The sequence below is a fragment of the Apus apus genome, chromosome 10, assembly GCF_020740795.1.
Source record: "Apus apus isolate bApuApu2 chromosome 10, bApuApu2.pri.cur, whole genome shotgun sequence".
NCBI classification, from domain to species: domain Eukaryota; kingdom Metazoa; phylum Chordata; class Aves; order Apodiformes; family Apodidae; genus Apus; species Apus apus.
Window position 1 is genome coordinate 14,214,057 of NC_067291.1, and position 26,449 is coordinate 14,240,505.

The window sequence follows — 26,449 nt, forward strand, 5'->3', positions numbered from 1 at the left end:
AAAACCCTAAGAAAACTCTCCATGGAGGACAGAAGGACATGGATTTTTCACTGGACTCATCTCTTTATCACAGAAAGGATGGGAACACTGGAGCCATCAGTGAGCTCAGCTAACATAGGGTAAGTAAGAACATGGACTGTGTGAGCACGTGGCAGAGCCATTATTCAGCCCAGGAAACTCCCTGCCCTCTCTAGCCAAGAAATGAAAATGAATCTTTTCCACCATTCTCCACTGCTGCTTTATCCACTCTGTCTCTTGCCTTGGCTTTGTATTCAGGAGCCTCGAAACACAACCACAGGGACAGCATGAATAGTATTTCCAAACTTCTTTTTTTAAGTAAGCATGATCAGAGTTCACTAATTATCAGGAAATACACTGACCGTGAGGCCTTTGCTGCAAGTGCTTGGTGTTGTTCAAGTCCTTGTTGGTTCGAGATGACCACAAATCTTTGCACTTTCCCACTTCCCCCACTCATTCATCTATCTGTTCCACCCTGTCTTTTCCCTCTGTGCCCACAACATAAAGCTGCTTTTACATCCCTGTGCAAGCTGCAGTATGATGACACATGGGACTCCTGGTTTAGTGTACCCAGGCACAGGGACCATGGCTAGTAATGATCACCCAGCTGGGATGTGGATGGGACTGCCAATTTTCCTCACCTGAAGGCTGAACATTCTGCACCACTTAATTAAAATACTCAGCACTGACATTTGCCAGTGAGAGCGATGAAGGAATAAGAAAATCTAACAATGAGGAAGTTGCCTGAGGATGATGCACTTTGACTCCTCCTGACTGACCAAGTGTGCAAGTGAAGCCTTGTGGGAGCCACGCGGCTCTTGTCACCAAAACAAGGCACTGACAAATAACAGGAACAACTCAAAGTGTTGTCATGTGACAGCAGGCACCCACTGGGCAATAACCTTAAAAACTGGCTGAACTCCACCCAATACAGCTTAAAGATATTCTTCACCAATGCTCACACATGGAAAAACAAGCGAACACTAGGACAAGAACCATATTTTTTCCCCCAAATACTGCTGTCCCCATTTGGTTTTCTGCAGGATGAACTCTGTTTTGTAGTGTTATCTTTCTCTTCTAACTTCTCCAGAGTTTCACAACAAGGAGAAGCTGCTGAGTGTCTGAAAGGGTTTGTTTTCACCCGGTCGCTGAACCACACAAAGCTTCTTGGTGTAGCTCCAGCTGGAGCAACCTCTCAGGCTGGAGGACACCAGAGGCACCGTACACAGGACAAGCCCCTGAAGACACCTCTCTGGGTGAGCTTTTGTTCATTCTTTTCTGGGCTAGCCACGATGAAATCATAGACACATATAGTCCAATAATAACAATATCAATCTGATAATGACTAGGGAGACGATATAAAAACATGGGCTTTATAAAAAAAAAAAGATCCCTTTTAACAACAAACTGTAACTAATTAGACTTTGAACGGGAAATCAAATGAAAGTGCATGAAGGCTCAATTTTCCATACAGCTGACAATCTGACCTTTTTAGGAGTGGTAAAGAAAATTATTTTTAATTAACATGACTAATCATTTCCTGTCATTTTTAGATAATTGGCTTTGTCAGAAAAATGAGCTGTTTTAAGGGGAAACTGGGAGGGTGACAGTGGCAGCTCCACTGGCACGTTTAACCTTTTAGATCCTGCCTGCAAAAGATAATTCTGAATCCTTGTTATCGTGGCGAAGAGGCTTTACATGGAAATTTGGTTCCCTCCCCCCCCTCTTCCTTTCCATATGGCTCATAGAAATTCATACATAGGGAAAAATAAATAAATATCTGTCATACTGCTAGACTTCTTTCACTTTGAAAGAGTCCTTTATTAAAAAAATGCAGAGGAGACAGTTTAGCTAATAGACCGTTTTCTGCTACATCTTGAGGTCACTCACATGATCTAGGACACAGAATCAAATCTCGGAGTCCTTAATAACATCTTGTGCTCAAGTCAGTTAGGAATTTGGCTTGACTGAGTGTAGCCAACTTTTAGTCTGTCAAAAGTGAAGGTGTCCAGACCAGATGCTGGAGCAATTGTTTCACTGTGCCCACTTGCCTGAAATATGGAAGCCTGGAATAGAAATCTTGGGCCATGAGATTTGACTTCACTCTCTTTTAAGCAACAATGAAAGCTGGTGTACTGGAGGCTTTCCTAGGCAATCAGCAGAAGGTTTTAATGCACACTTCAAGGGATGGACAAAGTGACTGGACAAAGACCAAAGGAAAGCAGGAAGATCAAATGTCTCCAAAACATGACTTGCAAGCAGAGAGTGAAGAGCCTCGGATGGTTCAGCTGAGAGAAGGGAAAATTCAGTCATGAACTTAAGTCTCGAATAACATGAAAAAGACACTTAGAAATGCTAAAATTTGTCCTCTGCTTTCAGAGTTTGTAGGGTAAGTAGAAATGGCATAATAAATTGCACCAGGAAAGACTCAGCATACATATCAGGAAAAGATTTCAAGTGATGAAGAAAGCAGAACACCAGGGATAAAGTAGAGTCCCTGTCTCTGGCTGTCTTTAAATGGGACAAACATCTGTTAGGGATGACCTGAGGATAGTTCATCCTGCCCTTGGGGAGGGAAATGGATCTGCTGTTTTGCTGAAGCTCCTTCCAAATATGACATCCATAACTGTATATGAGAGGAAACATTCCTGTTTGATATCAGCAGTACTGGATAAGGCTCTAAAGTAACTTCTACACGTATCCCATGTAGAAGGAGTATCTCTGACTTAAAGATTTTCCAAACTCTTCCTTCTCCTGTTGATCCTACTTCCAAAGCACTCCAGTTTCTGGAGGGTAAGGAACAAGCAGGATAAATTCCTAAACTATACAACAACAGCAGCTCCTATCCATTCTCTTTGTTAACTGCTATATTCCATAGCCATGCAATCCCCTATTTTACTGGTATCAAACCTGTACAGGCATTTCTATTCATGAAGCAGATCAGAACAAGTTCTGCTAATGACTAAGAGATGTATTTGGGAGTGCAGAATTCTGCAAATTAGCAATCAAACATAATAAAAAAGTCAAAGATACTGCACTACAAAATACACTTCGTTCATTTATTTTAACAAGTATCACTTATTTTCAATTATTTACAGTGCTAGTTAGCATAAGCATAAAAGTACAGTGGCATATTGAGTTAAAAGTAATGTATTCTCAGTGCTGGGAAGTCTCAGCAGAGCAGTCTGCTATTAAGCACTGGGAAAAAAATGGGAAGAAAATATTATGGTGGGTTTTTTCCTGTTTGTTGTTTTGTTGGGTTTTTTTTGGTTGGGTTTTTTTTTTGCTTGTTTTGAAGGACTTTTTGATGGGGTGAGGATAATTGGGTCTGCAGATTAAGTGAGTTAAGAATGAGCTGAGTTCTCACAGTGAACAGTTCTGTAAATTCCCACATCACACTTTATGTCTTCCAGCTCTTCCCTCCCTTTAGCAAATCCAACATTCAGGGCCTTATCTCAGGGTATCCTTTCTAGTCTGAATTCTCTGGATTTCTAAGCAGCTCGTCATTTAAAGACAGTTTGTTGGTTTTTTTTTTGGCATTTCATTTCCTGCTTTTTTCCTCTTCTTGCATCTTTTATAGATGGTGATAAATGTGAATAACAATGCACCCAGTGTGAAAGACAGAGTGTAAAACCCAATTCCATTCGATTTCCCTTTTATTCTAACCTTAAGCCTCAGATTTACCCATGACTCACTCCACTGGACCTATCACCTGAATTAAGTAGACACCCTTAAAACTGATGGCTGCACGGAAATAGAATTTAGCAGCAAGAGCCTAACAGCACCTTAAAGAAAATTTCCTAATAAATGTTGAGCTTCATTTAAATTTTATTTCCCCACCCCTGAGATATGGAAGCAGCTCAATTCTAATCAGAGAGGCAGAAAAGTGGCCTTAATTTTTGATTATCCATTTTCAAAATCCTATTGAAGGCAGCAGAAGACTCTAATCATTTGCACATCATGTAAATGGCAGGGAAAGGGGGCCGGCAGGCCGGGAATACCGAGACGCACTTGTCGGCTTCCACGCATCACTGCTGACACCTGCTGCGTAACCGCCTGGCACAGCCGCATCCCCAAACCTGGGAACCAGCCGAAGGCAGCTCCTGCTCTTCCAGCAGGGTTGCCCAAACTGTGATGAACGAAGCAGGTTTAACAGAGAGGAAAAAAAAACAACAAACCAACAAACTTGAGTTGGGGAGCAGAGAGGCTTTTTTTCCAGCTGTGTAGTGGTTTTTTGTTTGTTTTCTTTCCCCCCCCCTCCCCCTTAGTATTCAGGGCACTTCCCTGCTTTTTTTTTTACTATTTCAGGCTCTGAGCTGGGTGGGACTGAGCTGTCCCTGGACCCTGGCCAAGAAAGAAGGGATCAGCAGCAGGGGATGCTGTTGTCAGAGCTGCTACAGATCCAGAGCAAGGTTGGTTTAGAAATAAAAGTGACCATCTTTAGCAACGGTTGTATCTTTAGCTCATTGTGCTTGCTTGCTGAATGATTATGGGTTAATCTGGTTGGTGGCTCCCTGCCAACATATGGGAACTGCTCTGGCAAAAAGTCTGTTTTTCTCTCTGTTCCCGCTGTAAAATGAGGAGCTCTCACCTGCCTTAAACCTTCATGCTGTAAAAAGCTGCTCAACACAAGAAGATGCCCAGCAGTGACACAATAAGCACTGGAGAGTCAGTTTCCTTTGGTGTGGTGATACAATCAGGAATCTGATGGACAACTTGTATTAACATCATAGAGAGTGGGAGGGGGGGGGAAAGAAGAAAGAGAGAAGATTTTTCTCTTTAAGAAGATGCTTGATAAAAGAACCAAGGTAGGTAATGGACAGATTTGCCTTGTTAAGGAAGTGTCCATAGTATTTGCATTTTGTGATTGTTCCTGCAAAGGTTGATGTGAGCTGAATCTCAGCTTTCTTGAGCTTTTCTCTTTTCTCCCTGTGTGGAGTGGCAGAATGCTAAATAGCTTGGTTCCATCATGCCAGGTCACAGCATGATCTCTAGTCATTCCTCCACTGAAAGGCAAAAGAGTTGCTACCCCACTTCTACCCCCACGAAGGATGTGGGGGAGAAACCTGGCAGGAGCCATCCCTGGGGACCACCACAATGGCAGCACAACCCATCCACCCCTGCCCTGACCAAAACAGACCACAAGTGGCAGAAGGGTGTTCCCCACTATTAATCCCACTCTGATGTTAAATGTCATGCTATTACTGCACGCACAAAGAGGTTTTCTGATTTCAATTATGATTATTATCTCCTCTGAGAGATGCTTTTTCTGCTGTTGGGAAATGCCTTTGGCTGATCTGTGCTGAAACACCAGCAGACAGTGGTAAATAGTCCTGTTTTTATGAAGTGTGCATTCCCACCAGCCTCCCCTGCCTTGTTGAAGTCCCCTTGCTTTGTCCCCCTCCATGAGAGGCAGTAGGAGACTCTCTCAAGATGGGCTGTAGGCAGCAAGGATTCGACACACTTTGTCAGAAGCACCCTCTTGTGAAACGCTAGGAACAGCAGTTCCTTCACCAGATGGACACTACAGGACTGGGAAGAGTTGAGAGTTTCTGCAGAGACTCAAAAGTGACCAGCACAGGCAAGGGGAGTCCAAGTGAAATGGACTTGCACCATTGGTCCATCTACACTATTTGTGGAAAGAGTGATGCCACTGTCATCCCGTCCAAGAAACCTGCAACGTCCCAGGGCAAGGAGCTGACTGCAAATGATGCAGTTTTGTACTGCTGGTTCTCTTCTACATTTAATTTACACTGTCTTTGGAACTGCCCGTGCCAAGCAGAAGTTAGGATTTTCACTTCACAAATATCATCACTACATTTTAAACACTAAAGAATATTTGCTAGATGTGAAAACAAGTCAAATGCATCTGCCATAGGCCTATCAAATCACACCCCAAATATTAGTGTTTTCATGTACCAGTCTTTGAGGGCACCACATGCAGTGTTGGAAGTGTTAATGCTCTAGGAACAACAAGCATGCTGCTGGAATGCCATCTGGAAGAGCATTGTGACATCGAGCAAGCATGAATTTTGTCCCCAAAACTGAGTCATGGGTGGGACTGTAGCTCTAATTTATGCACATCCTTCAGGGAGCAGTACTTAGCACAACATATTGCAGAGCAGTAGCAGCTGAGCCCCAAGACCATCTAGTAGCTCTCCAGGGGCTCCAGGCACAACCTAGCAGCCTTACTCCCAGGGCCCAGACATCCACGCTTAAAATGAACAGAACAACTCATCACCTCTCTGTTGGTCAGCAATGTGACCTAGAGCTGAGCTGGCCAGGAGCAGAAATCACAGGTAGAGTAAGAGCAAGACAAATGACTAACAGATGTTTGCCCTGTTCTTCCACCTGCGTTATGGCTGAGGGGTCAGTCCCTTGCAATCTGCAGAATATATCTTTCCCTAATAGTAAAAGTGCTGAATATTTAGTGTCCTAGATGCTTGCTGGTGTCTGCCCAGTGTGCCAAGTCTATAAAATCTTACAGCTACCACAACCACTGTTGCTTCACTGTTCTCCTTTTTCTGGATATGAACTTTCCTTTCCCCCATGACTGTCTCCAGAAGCTTCTCTCCCCCACAAATTTAGTATTAGAAACATTTATATTTCAAAATTACTTTCTCTTCCTTCCTTCAGATGTCCCTTTCCTGGTGTGAAGCATAAGCAAAAGAAACAAAGACACTTCCTAAGCCCAGGGCTGCCACTGGTTGCCATTTCTCATGAACATTTCACAGAGCCTCCCAGATGTACATTAAGCTTGATGTAGACTCTCTAAATCTCAAGAACATTTAATAAATGGGGAATTAGTCTGACTAAGTCGTACTGGAGATGAATTTCTTACATTGATACAATCTCCAATGAGCACTGCACTTCATTTAATAAATGTATTTATTAAATACATAAAAGATTTGTAAATGGAGCTCTTGTCTTGCTGAACCTTATTAGCTTCATCCTTATTTAACATTTATTTTCTTGAGATGAGACAATATTTGTTATATCTTGAACACGTCATTGCAAAATCCACCCATGGTTTATTCAGTCTGACTCTAAATATTAAATTTCAACATTTGCTAGACCTGGCTCCTTGTTTAATCTACCAAGATCTCTAACAAGCACATGGAAAGTTTTGCTAACTCAGAAATAACTGTTACTGAATCTCCAGAGGGTCTGTAAAAATCTACATACTATTTAATAAATCTGTCATAAGATTTGCCTAAATCTGTTTAACCTCCATTAAAAAGGAAAAAGGAATTTGTTGGCATCCTTGTCAGAGCAAAACTGTAAGTATATCAGATATTACCAAAATCCCATTAAACTGTCATGTGAGTTTTGTTTCATTTCTCATCACTGTTGATTATTAATCTATTTGTGCATAAACAGCAGCTCTCTCTTCCTAGGCAGTGCATCCCTCCTCCTGCCCTCTTCATTCACTATTCTTGGAATTCAGCTGGTGGGAAATTGTAAGTCACTGCTAGAGCTGATCCCACTGCATTTCTGCTATGCCACCTTTTAGGTTTGTAGCCCATAATTTTGCAGCCCTTTGCTGGGAATGCATAGCTTGCTTTTGCCAATTTTCTACATCTTAAGAAAAAGTAATCACGCTATATCAATAGCAGAAATAATTCTTACCCACCTCTTATTATCCCAGCATCTTGCCAGACTAAGACAGACAGAATAACAAACATTGTACTTAGTTTTCAACCTGCATGCAGAGCATTTTATGTCTCTATCTGCTTCCAGTATTTCTGTGGCAGTGATCCTAAATTATGTTTGGCCCAAGACCTCTGCCAACTTGTCTTGAAGATCACCCTGCACCTTGATCATAAAATTTCACTTGCAAAGAGAAAATTGAAAACAATTACCTGTTTGTGTGCTTCTGTACACCACTCCCCCAGCTTTTCAGAGCCCAGTGATGGGTAAAGCACAGCCCAGGAACCATTCTCCAGCACACGGGCAGTTTAGAAACAATAAATGGGTAAGTGAAAGTAGTCTAATTTATTTGCTCTGTGTTCCCAGCCTTTTCAGTTACCTTGAAATCCCCCTTTTCCATGACAATTAATGCAGATCCTTTCTTTAGTAGGTCTGACCTTAGAGTGGGTAGCAAAGAGTAGCAGATGAAATGCTAAAACTCTCAATGTCAGAGATGGAGGCTCAAGCCTGCTCAAGGCTAGAGTGGAAATGAGCTCAGCCATCTGAATCCTGTTGCCATTTGTCAATAGCATGAAAAATCCTACCATTTTTCTTGCTTGGCACCTTGTGCACAGAAGGAGCTGGCAGGGACACCACGGTGGATGGTGCTGCTGGGTGCCTGCCTAAGGACTCATCACCTGAATAGCAGGTAGTGCTGCAGAGCAGAGAGAAGGGACTTTTGCTGAATCCTACAGAAATGTAGGGCTGGGACAGCCAACAAGAGCAGCTGATCCTGGAAACACACTGGCAGAGCTCATTCTGGTGCATTATGGGCAGATTCAGCTCTCCTTATAGGCATTTCATGGCAGAGTTATTAGATTCTCCCTTTAGTACTTATCAAAATCTTCTTACAAAAACATGATGCCAGTATATTATTTAATATGAGTGTTTTGATATGACAGTGAAGACGACCAGACAGGCCAGACATGACAGATAACTGTTGGCAGTTAAAGCTGCTACTAAAAATAAAGAAATGGATTTATTAAAGGGTTACAGAAAAAGGTTCTGCTTTCCAGCTGATCCCGTGTACAGGGCCCACATATTAAACATTTGAGTTTGAGAGCAAGTAAAATATGTAAGTCTCTACAGATTTCTAAGTTTGTCTGAGATAATTTGCTGTTGGGTTCAGGCTATTCTCCTGGTGATTTATAATCTTGGATGTTCTAAGCAATATTTATTACATCAGATAGTAGAGCCAACTTTTAGGAAATGCTGGTATAGATGACACAAGCCTTGTACGTTTGGGGATTTTAAAATATCTTTTGTAGGGTGGCAGAGTTGTGGGAAATTCTTGAGGAAAGCAGAAAGGAAAGATATGGACAATGTAACTACAGACACTCAGAAGTGGCCAGTGATTTTCTGAGCATTTCAAGAAATGCTACTACATCTATATTTGGAAAAAGCTGGGTATTAGCACAGTGACAATCTGTTCTCTTCCATGTGAGCTGTGGCAGGAACACAGCATGGAGATATGCAATATATGTATCTGCTTCTGGGAAACCTAATCTTGTGAATTATTAATAAGCGAATAAACAAAAGTGCCAAAAAAAACACCCCAAAGAAGATCTCAGGCTGCCTGTATGCTAATCCAGTTGTTTAAAATATGAGCTGTTTCACCCTGAAAAGAAATCATGTCGTAGCCAGGCATTACCCTGCAGTCCCTGTTAATATATGTCTATGTATTGAGCCTGATGAATAGAGAAAGTCTGGAGACACAGTTATGAGATTCTTCAGGAGGAAAAACAACTCCTCATCCAGTCCTGACCAGGACTGGATTTGAGACACAGCTATTTAAGAATCAGTTTGTAGAAATGAGCACAATTTAATTCAATTCAAGAGTCTTGTAGGACTGAGAAGCAAATAAACAAACCCTTCACTTCAGCAGCATTAGCATTAATCTTGAGGAAGGCCGACTTTGGATAGAATGAGGCAGAAAATCAACAGCTAAAAGGGTAAAAAACTTTTTCCATGGCATGAAAATTATTGAAAAGATCCCATCAGACACTCACTAAAATTTATATAATCAAAAATTGCAGAAGGAATGAACACAAGGAAGAGGGCTAAGTCTGGTTCAGCTGCAGATTAGAAAAGGACACCAAAAGCACAAGACATACACTGAACAGCAGAAATTGATCCAAAAAGTGAAAAACAGAAAAGAGCAAACTTGGCCAAGTTCAATGTAAAATTTGTTACATGGCAGGGCAAAAAAGATTTTCAGAAGCAACTCCCAAAAGGCAATTGAAGTAACAGCCCAAGCACATCAAGAAACAAGATACTTGTCAGGTATTTTACACTGGCAGTTCATGATTAGAGTGTAATGGGTGCTCAAGGAGGAAAAGGCTGTAGTGGAAAAGCCTAATAAATTCTTTTATCAGAAGTCACCAGGGAGGAGGTCAGTAGTTTAGGAAGGATGAATCTGAACATTCTCTGTTTGAAATGTGTGTTGAAAACTTTCAGATTATGTATTTATTTTTTTTTACAAAGGGCATGGTAATAACCCTCCCAAACCAGAAGATATTCTGTGTTGATAAATGTAAAGTGATGCACATGAGGAAAATCAATTGTAATTGTAAATACATAGAAAGAGGTTCCAAATTAGGTAGCATCTCACAGGAGTTATTTTGGAATCACGATGAATTTCTCTGATGAAGTCAGTTCAGTGCTCAGTAGAGGTCAAAGAGGCATACAGAGTATGTTAGCAATAATTAGGAAAGATCTAGAGTACAAAAGAAAAAACATCATTATACTGCTAAAATGCCTCACATTCTGATTGTTCTGTCTCAGACAAAAATTCTGTAGAAGGGCACAGAGATGGCTGGCAAGTTCAACTAAATGGGGATGGAGCAAGTCCTGTGCACTGAAATCAAAAGGGCAGGGCTCATCAGCTTGGGAAATAAACCAGTGAGAGGTTTATGTATGGCTATATAAAAGCATAAATAGCGTGGAGGACGCGACTGCAAACAATTATTCTCTGTTTCTTGCAAGGCAGAAAGAAGAGGCACCGAATAAATCGATCAGGCCCTGGATTTAAACAAACAAAAGGAAGTCCTTTTTCACAAACAAAGCATAATCAAACTATAGAGCTCATTGCCCAAAGTATAAATGGGTTCAAAAAGCAATTAGACAAATTCATGGAAGAAAAGTACATCAAGGGCTTATTAAACACAGTGAAGTGGATCCAAGCTCCAATCTGGGACTCTTTAAGCTGCAGATTACTGAAAAATGAGGAGGGGTGTTGGCAGGGAATTTTTTTTCTCTGCTTTTCTCTTTTTCATATTCATTTCTAAGCACCCACTACTACTCATGGACAGAGAAACTGTTCTGCTCCAGCTGGACTTTTGTTCTGAGACTGAAGGGCTGTTCCTAGGCTACTATCTTCCCTGGGTTTGGAGCTGAAGATAAATAATTTCCAAGAGCTGACAGCTTTGCTTCTCTGAGGTTGCTTCCTTTCACCCCTTGTACAAAAGCAGCTGTAGGGGCAAAAAGCTGCTGCCTCTACAGCAAACATCCATAAAAGCCAGGACCAAAGCACAACAGCAGGCAGTGGACTCACTGGTGCTGCATTCAGCATTGAGTGTTCACATGAAGTCAGGGGCTTCAGAAAACCCTCCTAAAAGCTTCCCTGGGATCAGGGCAGGGGAAGAGGTGCAAGGTAGATGCTGATGGAAGAGCACCAGTCTCACTAGCCCAGCCAGCACCCCAGGGGTCACAGTTCTGCTGCTCAAAGCTGGTTCTCAAAAACACTCTTATGTTTGTCCACTCCCAGCTGATAAATGACCACTAATTCACTTTGCAGGCCTTTTGAAACAGAGCTTCAAGGTCTGTGTGGTGGGTCTAGAGAGTGACTAATATGTAGCACTGAGGAAACCTGGAAGCACCATACCACTCTTACCACAGTTAATCTTTGGAGCTACTTAATCATAAAGGGCTTTCAGTTACTAAGGTCCTTTTTAATTTAGAGTGAGAGTATGTGGTAATTAGCATTACCCAGGTCATTGATCTTAGGGAAATATACTCTATGAGAACCTACATCCATCTTGCATACTTGTGGGAGGAAAAGGCTGATAAACTTGACATCTCAGCTTACAGTATTAACAAAGCAGGTTAATACTGACCTTCTGCCAGGGCCCTTCACACCTAGCTGGCCATGGAAATGCAAGGGCATTTCTCCCATAGGTCTGATTATTTGTTTGGATCCAGTAGTACAATTGCACTGATGTGAGCCAAGGGTTTTCACCTTTACTACACTGTAAGTACACTGATGTTCTCCATGACCTGCCATCCATCACCAAGATTTATGGACAGTTTCAACAGGAACTTTGCTCCCTCCCTGATTCCACTCCTCCTTGGGGCAAAGCTCCAATACCAGGTCAGCAATTTGCTGCCACAGTAATAGCTAGGATGTCACACGTTGTGTTCTCCATCTTCCCATGGGCTGCTGGATGGACTTGCTAAGAACCCAAGCTGAACAGATTGATCTCAACAGCATGTGCTTCAGGGACAGAGGCCCTGATTGGGCACTGTTCACACCTAACATTTTCACAGCAAATTCCTTCAAAATGAGTGATCAAATTAGCTAAAATCACTCAGCACCTGCCATTTCATCACATGAGCCACTCACGGTGACCATGCTGATCTCAACATTAGGCTCAAGCCCAAGGTCAAGCAGCAACCATCATTCCCCATCACACACCAGGTGTTAAGGCCTGTTCAACATTAACTCTGCAAGGGTTCTCATTGACCCTCAGTTTCCAAATTTCTGCTTGGACAGGCTCTTTTATGGCTTCTCAAGAACTATTTTTCTTTTTGAAAAGTTTGCTATCTAGGTAACTTTGCATGGACTAGTATCTCATTTTCCCCTTGCAGAATTTGTGGAAGATAAGGGGGAAGTGGGCTGGACCTCTCCTCTACCCAGATTTCCCACATCACATGTTTTTTATTGCTATTTGGTTTTTTTTCAGGGTTTTGTTTGTCTTTTCTTTTCTGGATCTCCTGCCAAACACTTGTCTGCTTTGTCAGTTATTTATTTATTTATTTCTGGGGGGAAAAAAAGCCTGTTTAATCTTAGCAAACATTTTTTTTCCACTTCAATAGCCTCAAAATTTTCCCTGGAGAGCTGTAAGCCCTTTAAATATATTTGGGTTGCCAGATTTCTTATGTTCTCTCTCCAGGAAGTCAATTTTGCTTCTAAGCTCTTGAGAGAAGGCCAGTCTCATCTTTTCTTGCACTTTGAAGACATTGTACACCACCTTCCCCCTTTTCTCTTTTCTCAGTCCTCCGTAGGTTTAGCATTTGTCCCTGAGGTAGCATAAAGGCCACAAACCCTTCCCAGGCTTGTGTTAAGCTCCTTATTCACTCTGGGTCTTTCATCCCGTACCCATCAGCAACTCATTCTGGTATTTCATGACAATTGTCCCCATGTGCATTGCTGTACACCAGTCTGAAGAGACTAACCACAACTAAATGCTTCAATAACTGTGTGCCCTGATCTCATTCAGTAGCTCTATGGGGGATTTTCTTTTTCTTTTATTTTCTTTTTTTTCCCAAAAGCTGCTCTTTAGGAAACTCAGCAAGGTTCAAAGAAGATGTTCCCAAGCTCCCTTTTTCCCTACAGAGTATCACCCCTGAAATGCTTGCTGGGTGTAGAAATCTCAGAACAAAATGGGATCATGGGATCTGGCCAGTTCCTTATAACTCAAACCTCTTTTCCAGATATTCTTGATTTTCTTCAGTACCACTTGAGCATGATCAGACAAAGATTCAGTGCCTTACAAGTCTCACAGCACACATGAGGATGAGCCTGGTTCAATTACAAAAGGAAAGTGGTTCCAGCGTGCAAACTGAAGGCAAGATAGCTTGTAGTGCCTGTAACTGAACCAGCAAATGAGTTGTATAATATGTGACCTCTGGGACAAACACAAGTCGCTTCTTCAGATGTTGGCAGGTTTATAAACAATGCAAAATAAAAAGATGAAAAAAAAAATGCAGCTGAAGTGTTCTGTGATGACCTGAGGAGAAGAAAGATTTACACTGCTGACTGACTGGCTTCATGGTGAGATTGGAGAGCTATAAGTAATGTATCTTCAGACACTGGGGAACAGGCAAGGCTACTCAATAAAAAGTGCTATTTATTTTATAATCAACAAGAAACTCTCGGGTTCTCTTATTCATGATGATAACTTATTTCTGGGATCAATGAGATTCCTTTTCACTGACCCTCTGTTTAACATATATAAAAAGATCCACACATTAATGTGCTTAAATAGCAGCTTTCCAGCCAGGAATTAAAAATGTGTTTCACACATTATTCCACAAATGTGTCAAGATTGTTATTACCCTAAGACAAGCTTTCACTAAGGCACTGTGCATCTGGTGTCACTAAGGTGCAGAGGGGATTTAATGAGCCAAAAGTGCATATGGGAACTGACTACAATTGTCCTCATTTGGGCTCTAATGAGGGGGTGCTCATCTCAGAGAGACACAGGGCTGCAGCATGCCAGGAATGATGCTCTTGTCCACTCAGCATCTTTAAAGAGGGGAATTCTATTTATTTATTTATTTTCATGAACTAAATATCCTGAAAATATTTCACAGAATCTTAGGGGTTGGAAGGGACCTCAAAAGATCATCCAGTCCAACCCCCCTGACAGAGCAGGATCCCCTAGAGTACATCACACAGGAACGTGTCCAGTTGGGTTTTGAATGTCTCCAGAGAAGGAGACTCTACAACCTCTCTGGGCAGCCTGTCCCAGGGCTCTGTCACTCTCACAGTAAAGAAGTTTTTTCTGATATTTACATGGAACCTCCTATGCTCCAGTTTGCACCCATTGCCCCTTGTCCTATCACTGGACGTCACTGAACAAAGCCTGGCTCCGTCCTCCTGACATTGCCCCTTAACATATTTGTAAACACTGATGAGGTCGCCCCTCAGTCTCCTCTTCTCCAAGCTAAAGAGACCCAACTCCCTCAGCTTTTCCTCACAAGGGAGATGTTCCACTCCCTTAATCACTTTTGTGGCTCTGCGCTGGACTCTTTCAAGCACTTCCCTGTCCTTCTTGAACTGAGGGGCCCAGAACTGGACACAATACTCCAGATGTGGCCTCACCAAGGCAGAATAGAGGGGGAGGAGAACCTCCCTTGACCTACTAACCACACCCTTTCTAATACCTTTCTAATTTCCTTTCACTCTTATCAGAACACTCACCCATGATATTGTATTGCTTGCAAATCCATTCAAATAATAATTCTAGTGCACTCATGTACAAAAACCCATGAGAACTTTTGCACTTAAAATCTCAAGCCACTGCTTGGTTAGGCTGGAGCTCTGCAACATGACCTTGGGCCTGAATACTAACAAAGCAGCTTAAGAAAGGAAAGGTTCCAGGTGTAATTAGCAGGAATGTGGTTTCTGGGAAACACAGAGCAAAACACAAATAGGATTAGCTTCCATGAAATCTTGATGATGGCTGTGTAATTGATACACCAGCCTTTGACTTGCTGGCATTTTTCTTACTTTCTGGGCTCCATTCCTGTTATCTCAGAGCAGGAGAAGGCTACTGTTGTCCCCCTGTCAGACCCAATAGCCTTTAGTTAGATTTAAGAGAAAGTGGCTGTGGGAAATGAAGACTAACACTCTGGGGACAGGTGAGATTATCTCATTGAAGGTCATTATAGTTTCCATAAATCGAATCTATATGTCTATGTATACACACACCAACGTCCAGCAGATCTATAGCACAAGGTATAAATGGAAAGCCTGGGGAATCACAAGGACTTATGGTACCAGTCTGGGTGAGGCAATGTGCTGTGCAAGCAGCAGTGCAGAGGAGAGGGCTGGCTAGAAACTAATAGAAATGCACAGAAGTGTGTGTGACAGCCCTGGTGCGTGGGCCCTTGTGTGAGTGTGCCTTTAAGTTCTCTCTAATGGCAGAATGAAAATGAATCTATCACTAATTAACATTTCCTCACCCTATTTATTAAAAACAGGCTATTGCCACGAGTATCCATATAATGGGACTGAAGCCTTGAGTCCAAATGCTCCCTTTATTGATATATTTGATCTCATACGTCAATTTCTATAGCTTAACTGTTTCATAGCTCATTTTTGGATTGCTGTGTTTGGGACAGGATTATTGTTGGCCACGATGGCCAAATTAATCACTAGTGTGTGTAAGGCACAGTGTGCACACTAAATCTTCCTTTTATTTCATCTGTCACCCTAGGGCTACAAACACCAGACACACAACAGCAACTATCATTAGAGAGGGACCAGAGCAAAGGTATTCAGAGGTGGAACTTGACATAGGACAATTCACACGGCCTGGCTCAGCAATGACTGTGCTGTGGAACCACAGCTCACACCCAAACAACTCCAAAACACTCAGACAGGACTTACTTAACAGAGAACAAGCCATTTCCCTAAGCCCTTTCTGCTTGAGTTCCCGACCTCCAGTGACGCAAACACAACCCTTCCCTGAATTTCACTGTTAGCAGAGAGAATCAATGGCAAAATAAAGGGGTCTCTCAGGAACTGAAAATCCACGACTCTCTTTCACAAAATAGTGAAAACGTATGTCTGATTTAAGTGGGAAAACCAGTTTTCTGCTCAAATCTGCTGCTACCCTCCAAAATACATAAAATGCAACAAGCTGCAGGTTTAGCACAGGGTTCAAGCCTCTAAGTTTGTAAAACACCACAAACCACTTTCATTGTGATCTGGTGGGGATCACATCTGCAGATGGCTGGATAGGTCTCTACAGCAAGTACTGCATGTGCTTCATGCATTCAGTCTCCTCATTATGTAGCAGCTACAGCAAACAACTGCTAATTGTGCCTTGTCTAATTTGTTTTTCAGGGAGTAGGTTGCCAGTCACCTTCTATCTGTCTATAATCAGCTATGGATCTGCCTGGCCATACTGTCTTCAGAGAGACCTTCCTTGCAGCCAAGGCAGGACCTACCTGGGCTGGAGGAGGAGAAGGTGAGTGATCAGCAGGATTGCTCAAGAGCCCAAGATTGAGAAATTGCTGAAAGATTTACTTGGTATGGATTAGTGAGGCCATGTGCAATGTTGTCAGAAACCGAGCATTTGCATTACAAAGAGGTGGCTTTCTTCTGTCCCCTGGACCCAGTTCTGGCCATGTAGTGTCTCTTCAAGCTGTGTCTTTCTCCTTAGTGCTGTTATTAAACTACACAAAAAGTGAGAACTTGAGGAGCGTACGGGGGAAAATTGCATCCTAAAGAAGAACCCACCCAAACATGGCACCTCCTCTGGGGTTCCTCTGATCTCCTACCACCTCCTTTTTGCTCTTACCTACAATAAGTTGTGCCTAGTGAGTGTAAGTGCTTCCTCAGCTCTGCAGCTCACACGTGAGCTGGGTCAGTGGATCTCCCCACGCCATAAGTAAAGGCCCAGGCAGGAATTTCTTGATAGCCTTCTGGCTAGAGCAGTGCTGCAGCAACCCAGACACCTGCCAGCAATGTCAAATGAAGCACCGCTCACTTTTTCAAGGAGACTTTATATGTGTTTGTGCTTTTACTTCTGAAATACAAGTCAGGAATAACCTATTAGTTATCTGTGCAGAGAAGAACATAGTTCTCCCTTTGGAGTGTGTGTGGAGGAGTTCAGTCACCTGGGGAGCACAATGTGCATCCCCTCATTGGGATGGATTGCCTGCAATTTTCCCATGGGACTTCAGCATCTTTCAGCATTGATGCCCATCACCTTGGCATGCCACTGAGACTGCAGCCAGTTCTGTGCAAAGAGTAAATATGAATGAACCTAGGCAATAATCTGAATTATGGCACACTCATCACAGTAAAGATACCTCTTACTTTCCTCCTTCTGTCATATTCTGTTTAAAAAACCTGACATTGTATGCAAATAATTCACACTTGTTTCTTACAATCTCAGAATAAGGAGCAGAATCACAGAGGTGACAACATGAAAACAATTGTTTTTTGCATACCTTTCCTCAGACCAGCAGACTGTCAAAGGGACTAGTTTCCAGACAGGCTCCCATCAGGACCCCAGAGGTAGGCAGAAAATCTTGCAAATCAGGTGGCAATCCTGAAAGGACAAAGGAGAGATGGGATGAAAACCTGAAAGTCTCCTGACTTTGCTAGCTCAGCCCCAGGCACAGTGAGCCCCTCATGCTGGCAAGAGTGATGTAAAAGAAGTAGAGGATGACATACTGGAATGCAATAATATGAACATGTAAAACCATAACTTTTGACTGGGGCTTCTTGGTTTCAGCATTATACCACTAACAACTGAGATGTATTTCCTCCCCAGGAGGGAATATGATCTAAATAAGACAGGAAAGAAGTAATAGGAAGTATTATTCTTCCAGTGTTACAGATAGGCAGCTGAGGCAAGCAACTAACTCACACCTCTTTAGTGAGTCTGCAATAGAAATCGGCCTTAAATCTGCATCTCCTGGGGCCTATTGCAACACTTAAGCCACAAAATCAGTTTCTTTCTCTATAGACTAGCTTTCTTCCCTGTTCAAAGGCTCAACCAGTGTTTAGCTGCTCTGCAAAACAGGCCTGGCCAACTCACAGGACTAGCCTATCTCACATGGCTCTCAGTGCTGCTCCCTCAGAAATATCTTCAGCAAGATGGAGAGTCAGGGAGGGCCCTTGAAAAAAAATGGCACATAATCCCTCAGGTTTCATCTTCTACTTCACCTATATAGTGACTTTTCACCAGAACTGCTCAAATCAGCCACGCTTCATTTAATGATAACTCTTAATATGAGTCACACATGGAAGTAGCTCCACTTCAGTGCTTCCTAGCCTCTATCCACTAGAGATGGCTCACTCAGACACACTCATATCCCCTCCTCCATGCCAAGAAGTGGATTTGCTCTCATTCTTTCTGTCCACCTCTCCTGTCACAATTTTCTCCATTTTTTCATTTGCCTTAGATGAGAAAAGCAATATAAGGAAGGGGCACGTTTTACATTCTGGTTGTAAGGAGACAGAGGTTGTCTTTAGAGCCTGGTGCCTGACAGATTTGGGCCATTTCCTGCAGCTCAGGGACAATTAGAACAGAGTCACCAGTCGTTTTACCTGCTGACCACTTTGGAAACTGGAGATATAAGTGGTTGTGTGGGCAGACACAAATTCATACAGTTGCTACTTCTCTTTCTGGCCTCTCTCACTTGAAAACCCAGTTTTGATGACATAGAAAGAGGCTTGAAGTAAAATATTAGACATATCCCACCTGTAAGCTTTTTTTTCTTGTGCTTGTCAATCATAGCTTTGAGCAGGCTAATGCAGTGAAAAGAATATCTAGTGAGAAATGTTACTGATAATGAACCTTAGAAAATACTGGTAAAAATCTGTCTGGACATCTTTCTGAGTCCTATCAGAACAATTTGATGTTCTGGCATCTGTGAAAGCGTGCTGGAAAGCTTTCAGAGATAGATTCCCTCATGAGCAGAGGTGCCTGAATAAGTGATAATTTTTTTGTTTGCTTGCAGTTCTGGAAGATCAGAGCAGAGATTAATTGCAGGGTAATCCAAAGAACATATTTTTAAAAACGTTCTCAAAAACAAAAAGTAAACTTGTAAATCACAGTGGTTCAATAGAAAGTTTTTTGGTAAAGTAAAAACCAAAGTTTCTTTCTGCATTTTTTAAATTTATTTTTCAGATTTCAGATATATATATATATTTAATATTTATCCCAGAATAATTGGTGCTTTTTTCCCCTCCAGAATGTTCACTTTACTGAGTGAAAACAATTGACCAAACAGGCTTACGTTAATGAAATATCTGGACTAAATTGACCCAATTGTATCTACTGTAAGAAACCCTGTCATTCAAGAAATTCAACCTCATAAAAGAAAAACCCTTTCTGCTGCCATTTCAGTTTTACTGTTTATTCAGACTGCCATTAAAACTACTAAGGTGCATGATTTACCAAAATTAGCTCCAGTTTAGTTTGAGGTATAAATCACTTCCTTGAATTTGTCTTTATTTTACTTGAACATTGCTGCCAGCTTTAACAAAACAGGCAGTGCACTGTCTTGCTTATTTAACAGAATTTTAAAAGAATTTGAATCAGCCCCTTAAAGCAGAACAAACCAATTAACAAGGCAATGTCAAAGACAAATTGTTAATAGAACCTGGCCACTTAAGATCTCTTAATTCTGTATCTGGCTGCTAACAATTGGTCAATCTAATCAGGGCTGGCAGTAAATAAAATGTTTGTGACATCACCAGTTCTGCCTGAACACTCAACATGGAAAAAGCAAGGCTCTTTATCTCCAGCGTGGAGACATTGCTGTCTTGGGGGCATGGGAGACTTGCACAAGCATCCAGGAATTCAGTTATTTATTCAGATCCTTGACTAATATTCTCAGCACTTTAGAGTTTGCAGATCTTGGCTGAAAAATCACATGCTGACATGCCCTTTGCTATTATCAGGGCGGGATATTGACTGTTGAGGTGTAAGTGGTAAACACCACAGAAATACCTTTGCCTTGGCATTTCTGCACTCTGCATGCAGAATGGGAGTGGGAGGAGCAGCAGCAATCAACACATATATTTTATGTTATCTACACTCCTCTCCTCTCTCTCTCTTTTTTTTTTTTTTTTTTAAACTCAGAAAACATTCCTGCTTCTGAAGTGAAGTTACAAGGACTGGAGGAAAAAAAATGAAGGTGATTCAGTTTATCCTTTCCCAGCCACTGAATCTTGGTACAGCACTGGGGCAAATACTGCTGCAGGGTCAGATAGGAAAAAAAAAAAAAAAAAAAAAAAAAGATCTCGATCAGCAAAACTTAAATAAATAAGCCTATAGAAAGCAGAGATTTCTCATCATCACAAAGACTTCAAAGCTCTCGTGCTTTGCCCACAATATGCATTGGCATTGATAGGGTTTCTCCTGCTTTGCCTATTAATGCAACTGAGATTGCAACTCGGTCCAAGAATACCCCATTTCTTAACACAAACCCTTGACTGTGCTCTCCTTTGGCTTTCAGGCATGAGCAGAGGAAAGCAGGATCCATGTGCTAAGCACCTTGCAATGTGAAACAGCTAAAAGATCCCCATGTGGCAGGAGATGAGACCCTTATGGGGGTCTCAGAGATGTTCAGAAGGAGCTCTGCTAAGCAGAGAAAAGGATGGGACCATTTGGCCGACCTGCAGACATGACTCTTCTCCCCTCAGGTTGAGCCATGGGTTCAACTACTGCTGGGTTCCTAACTGCTTGTCACCACTCAGCCTCTCTGGCAGATCGCTGGGCCATGCTCAACGCCACAAGCACCAGTCTGCCACCATCTGAAAAAACCATTGACAGTGGGTGAAACACTGGCCTGGACTGAAATCAGCTGCTGAACACACCCAGCACCCAGGGGAAGAGCCCACCCAATCATCTTGGTAGTTGCCAATGCCAGGACCAATCTAAGGATTATATTTGTTTGGCCCAAAGGATATTGTAATTTACTAAAAAAGGAGTCTGAGGTCAGAAATACTACAGTTCCTTTACAGGCTGAAGGAAACACACTGGCAAAGGACAGGCAGAAATGATCTCTGGTCAAGTACATTTTCTTTTTTTTTTTTCTGGTTACCTGTTAATTAGGATAAAAGTGGGAAACACTATCTAACAAGGTTCCTGGGAGCAAACTGGAAAAAAGCATTAATGAATTCAACCTTACAAGATGGTTCCTAAGCAACAGAACATTTCAGTAGAATATTAACCCTAGACACAAGGAGAGAAAAAATGGTCTCAAGAATAACCTAAATGCCAGTGAATTAAGACAATATCTCTCTGTGCAGAAATGCTACTGGACATCTTAAGGCAAGCATTGTTTGGGTAATGCTTGAACAAACTAGTAGCTGACAGTTTAATTTCCAGACTTTTTGGAATTAATTTGCTGTTTAAGTCTTAATCACAATTATGACTGTTTATAATAAAGTATCTTAGAAGATGAGGTAAATTACAATAGAAGGTCATAAATCCTGTAACATTAAATTTTATAGAAATACACACCCACGAGTGGCCCATCCATGAGTATGGACTAGCCATAGTGTATCTCCAGGTAGAAAAGAGATAAACACTGCAAAATAGTGGTATAGGAATTAGAGATTTTAAGACACGAGAGCAACAATGCAAGGATTATGTAGCTATTTGGCTGGCTAGTGTGTAGTTGGATGGATCCAAAACACTTCTCAATAGAAAAAGTAGGATCACATATCAGAAAATGCATTATCACAGGTGTCAAGTAATACCTGAGCAGCTGAATAAGGGGAAGAAATTAATTAAACTATGGAAATTCAGTTGTTTTCATGTTAGCATATTCCTGGACAAAAATCAAAAGTCCATAACCCCCTTCTGTGCCTAAGCAGGATTTAATTTCTTGAAGACACATGAAGGACACAGCTTTTCATTCTTAAAATTATAGCTCTTACTGTTAGAGTATGCAATGAAGTTTTTGAAGACGTACAAGTGAACCAATTTATGAAATAAAATTAATCATAAATTCAGTCCCTTCAAAGAAAAGTAGCATCTAAGGCAATTTCTTCTTTGTCCCAAATGATTTGCAAGGACTGCAAATACAAATACACATAAATCAAGAACTTGCAGTGTAGTTATATTTAAATAAATTGATCACTGTCTCCGAGGTTGTGTAACTGTGCAGAGGTTACCAACTTTTTTCTGGTCCACAACTAAAGGAAAAACGAATTTGCAGCAAACAAAGAAACTGTGACTGTTGGGGCAGGGTCACTGTTATGTTTTGGCAGCTCTGCCAATGCAAATTAGGCAGTAGATGCCAGTTTTTGATGTTTACTGGCTCTTACCTCAGAGCAGTGGTTCACAACCTGCAAAGTCTATGGACTAGACGTGCCCATGAAAGCAGATCCAAAGTTCTTACAATGTAATATATTAAAAGAAGTTTTTAGTTTCAGTAGTAAATTTGTAGACTTACAAAGACTGAAATTCAAGATGAAAAACTGCCTTTAAAATTAATAAAAAAACCACCCCAACAATTTAAGGCAGATTTTATATGACTGCTAATCTGCAGCACTATTATCTAAGAAGTCTCCTTGGGTTTCTCTACCAGTCTTGTATGACATTTCTGACAGTTAAGAGAAAACAGAAGAGAAAGTAAAAAATATTCCTAGATAAAAATCAAGTTAAAGCAGAATTTAAATTGCATCAAATGTGTAACGTAGATGTGAAAAATTTTTGAAAGAGACTGCAATTAGCCCCCAAACCAAATCTGGCCAAATTTGGTTCAAAATTATTCCACTGGGGAAAAAAAATAGATTTTACATTCAGGTATGAGAAGTAAATGTGATAAAGTGACCTCAACTCTGCCTGCAGTGCTAATACTGGGGTGAAAATGTGTGTGAAATATAATTGAATGAGTCTTTAAAGACTGTCACTTAGAAACTGATGATATTTAATATTTGTAAGAGTAATCACCTTGTTATTTCATGGCAGGACAGTGGCCAGGCTTGTATGGCTCAAGGCTTCTTTCTGTGGCATCTGGGCACTGGAACAAAAAACCTTTGCCATGACAGTGAAAAAAACAGAGCTAAAGGAGGTTCTTTATTTTTCATTTTCTTTTGTTGTTGTTTTGCTTTGGCCTGTTGAATCTGTTTCCTCTCAGATCTTTTCTCTACTTACAGTTAGATGGTGGACAATCAGGGCTCACCTAAAACTAACCTGCCTTTATGCAGCACCAAGCATTAGCAATCTCACTTGCAGGGCTGCAGCCGGCACTCGGATCCAAGGGGCTGCATAGCATCGAGCATGTTTCCCTGACTGACATTCACCCCCTTGTTTTGCAGAAGGCAGGGAGGGAGAAGGTGGCTAGGGTGAGGGAAAAGGCTCTAAAGGGCAGGAAAAGAAACCCTGTGCATGACAGCATGCACCACACAGCAGGCTCTGCTTCACTAGGAACTGTTAATTGTCCTCCGTGTGGAATTAACTCTCCAGTCATCCCAACAACTACCGCTGCATCTAAATCTTCCCTTTAATGGGCTCTCAGGGAGCAAGCAGCATGCAACCTGAACTGTGCTGGCCACTACATCAATCTTCCCCTCATCACTCTCATGCTATGCAGCAATCGAGAGGAACGAGCAGCGAGTGGAGCTGCTCACCCTGGCTCTAATTCCCAACCCTGAGCTGCCGCTCCAATGCTCAGAGAGACTTCCTCAAAAAGAAAGGATGCTTCAGGAAGAGCATCTCCCAAAGTGGAGAGAAACCTGGGAATAGACAAGAGGGAAGAGTGGATGCTGGGCTGGGCATTAGAAAACAAAAATGTCTCTGGAAGGGCAGCAGAGAAAGCAGAAGAATGGACAAGTTTTCAAGTAGGAAGCAGCTCTTAAATTAAAAGGCTAATGAGAGACATTAGAGTTATGTTTTGGCTATAAGGATTCACAGATCAGTTCTGCTTCTGTGTTTCCACAGCACAATGGAATTCTGAAAATAAAAAGCACTAAGAGTAGGTAGTTTGGGGAGAGAGCAAGAGAAGGAGCTCATTGGGAAGAAGCAGTCATTCCCACTAGTGGCAGGGGCGTAGCCTTTATTTCCATGCACATCAGGGGATCCTGACCAGAAGAAGAGGTTTGGTTAATTGTACCTGGTCAGGCACAACAGTGATTTGATCAGGGATCTGAAGTATGTGTACACAACTTTGGGAAGCCAGTAACTGTTTCTAAGAAGCACAGGGTCATACCAACTAAATAGTCCATCTGGCAAATACAAACTCATGCAACACTTCTGCAAATGGGGGAAAAAAATTAAAAGGAGTTGATAGATGATACTGTTTACACAGAATAAACTCTCTATCTCTACTAATAATGAAGGTTCATAGCTAAGCAACTGATTTCACAAGAGAAGGGTGGGAAGTGAGCTGTTTTTCCCCCTGTGACCAAATTACACACTTCCATTCTCACATCCAGGTGTAGGAATAACCTTTCTGCAGACGTTATTTTTTTAATGGTTTAATTAATATTTCTCTTTCCCTTGAGTAGTTCACAGAAATTGTTAAGGAAAAAAAAAAAAAGACAACTATGTAGCAACACAGGAAAAAAGAAAGAAAAGCTCAGTGTTACTTTAACACTGACAACAAAAGTCACCCTTAGATGAATTAGTGATAAACTCCTGGGGAGACTTCAGCTCCATATGGTGATATTTAATATTAGTCACGTAGAATTGGCCAAATCAACTCCACATCCTGCGATACCTGCGGGACCCGGTCCTGCCTGCTTAGCATTCCACTGCGACCACCCCTGAAACACTGCAATTGTCTCTCCTGATATAAATAAATAACTCCAGAATGCCAAACAGAAAGAGGTGGGGATGGGAATGATAAATTCCACGTCAGAGGCGACTGCATGAGACGGGGAGGGCAGGGCTGTGGCTGTGATTTAGTGGTGCTAATGAGTCCCGACAGAAAGAGCCTCCAAAAGCCCGTGTCAGTAGCATAGGTCCTGTCTGATGAAAACCAGATGTTCAAGGTGCTGCATGGGTTCAAAGACTCCATGTCTCTGGCCTTCTTTTTCATTCCTGAATTATCAGATAGAAAAGCACCTATTCCTTCCCACCAGAGGATGACTCTAAGCCTCAATGCCAGCGTGTGCATCCAGATCTGGCTCACTGTGGTGCAGGGCTCAGCATGTTCATGCTGGAGCTTTGGGTTTCAGGCTGATCTCAATGGAGGTGGCAAAGCAAGAACAAAGCTTGTGTGGGCTCTGCTCCATCCTGAACAGCTGTTTTTCAAAAGCTGCATGTGAGAAACTCACTCTCTTTGAGGAATAAGCTTCCCTGTTTGTTTTTGCTCCCTGATGCTCACACTACAACTACTAATCCTGGCCAAGCATTCTGTCTCTTGGAGCATGACCCAAAAGCTGGAAGCATTCAGCTCCACTCAGCAGAACCAACTGAATCATTCCTCTGCCTCTGATGGGACCACCACAAACTCTCTCCAATCAGTCTTCAACCACCAATACACCCAGAGCTGTGTTTAGGAATGGAATAGAAGCTGTGCTTAATTCATGCTTGTTTGCCATGTGGCACTGCTTCTCCTTCTTGAACGTGATGTTCACAGGAAAATAAAGTAATCCAATCCTCTCCCAGTGACCCCCTCACTTTGCACAGACATTTACTGCTAGTACATAGGTTTTGCCACAGATTTACAAAGACAATTTATTTGGGGCTTGTTTTTTTGCAAGCACACTGACAGTGCATCCCTGATCTGTTCTCTCCAATGCTTGTCAGTACACAGAATTGTCCTGCTGATGTCCCAAGGGCCATTATTCACAGCAGACTCCAAAATCATGCTAAGGTGGGAAATCCCTGGCATCAAGTCTTTTTTTGCAGGTTTGAATTGTTTAAAGCGAGAGAAGCAGTGAAGCAGCACCCCCCAAGAAAAACAAAGCTCTACATATTTGGCAGCAAAAGGCAAGGGCTGGATTCTGACTGAGGCAAACACCCTGAGCAGTGGCTTAGGTCGAGTTCTACCTTATTCCCCTCACATGTGTGAATACCTCCCCACATGCACCCGGCACAGATAAATGGTCCGTGTGCCCTTACACAATATTTATAACCACAGCTTTTTTTCCCCTGCCCTAAGTCAACTTATTCTTTGGTTTCCTACTGCCCTGAAGTCCATCAAAGCCAGTTGCCATGGAAATGGTTGTAATGTGCTTTTACAATGTCCTCAGTCACGAGTGTATATCAAGAGCTCTCTCTGCTGGTCTGGAATCACCATCCCTCACGGCTTC

The 26,449-nt window shown here is 42.0% G+C and overlaps 1 long non-coding RNA gene across 1 annotated transcript in view; it reads left to right on the top strand.

Annotated features, from left to right (window-relative positions):
• The first annotated feature begins 990 nt into the window (after nt 1-990).
• The window catches only part of LOC127388936 (uncharacterized), a 38,795-nt gene continuing 13,336 nt past the window's right edge, over nt 991-26,449 (top strand). The window contains exons 1-3 of the long non-coding RNA XR_007890488.1: nt 991-1,274; nt 4,327-4,430; nt 16,562-16,685. This is a non-coding gene — a long non-coding RNA (uncharacterized LOC127388936). The remainder of the gene's footprint in view (nt 1,275-4,326; nt 4,431-16,561; nt 16,686-26,449) is intronic.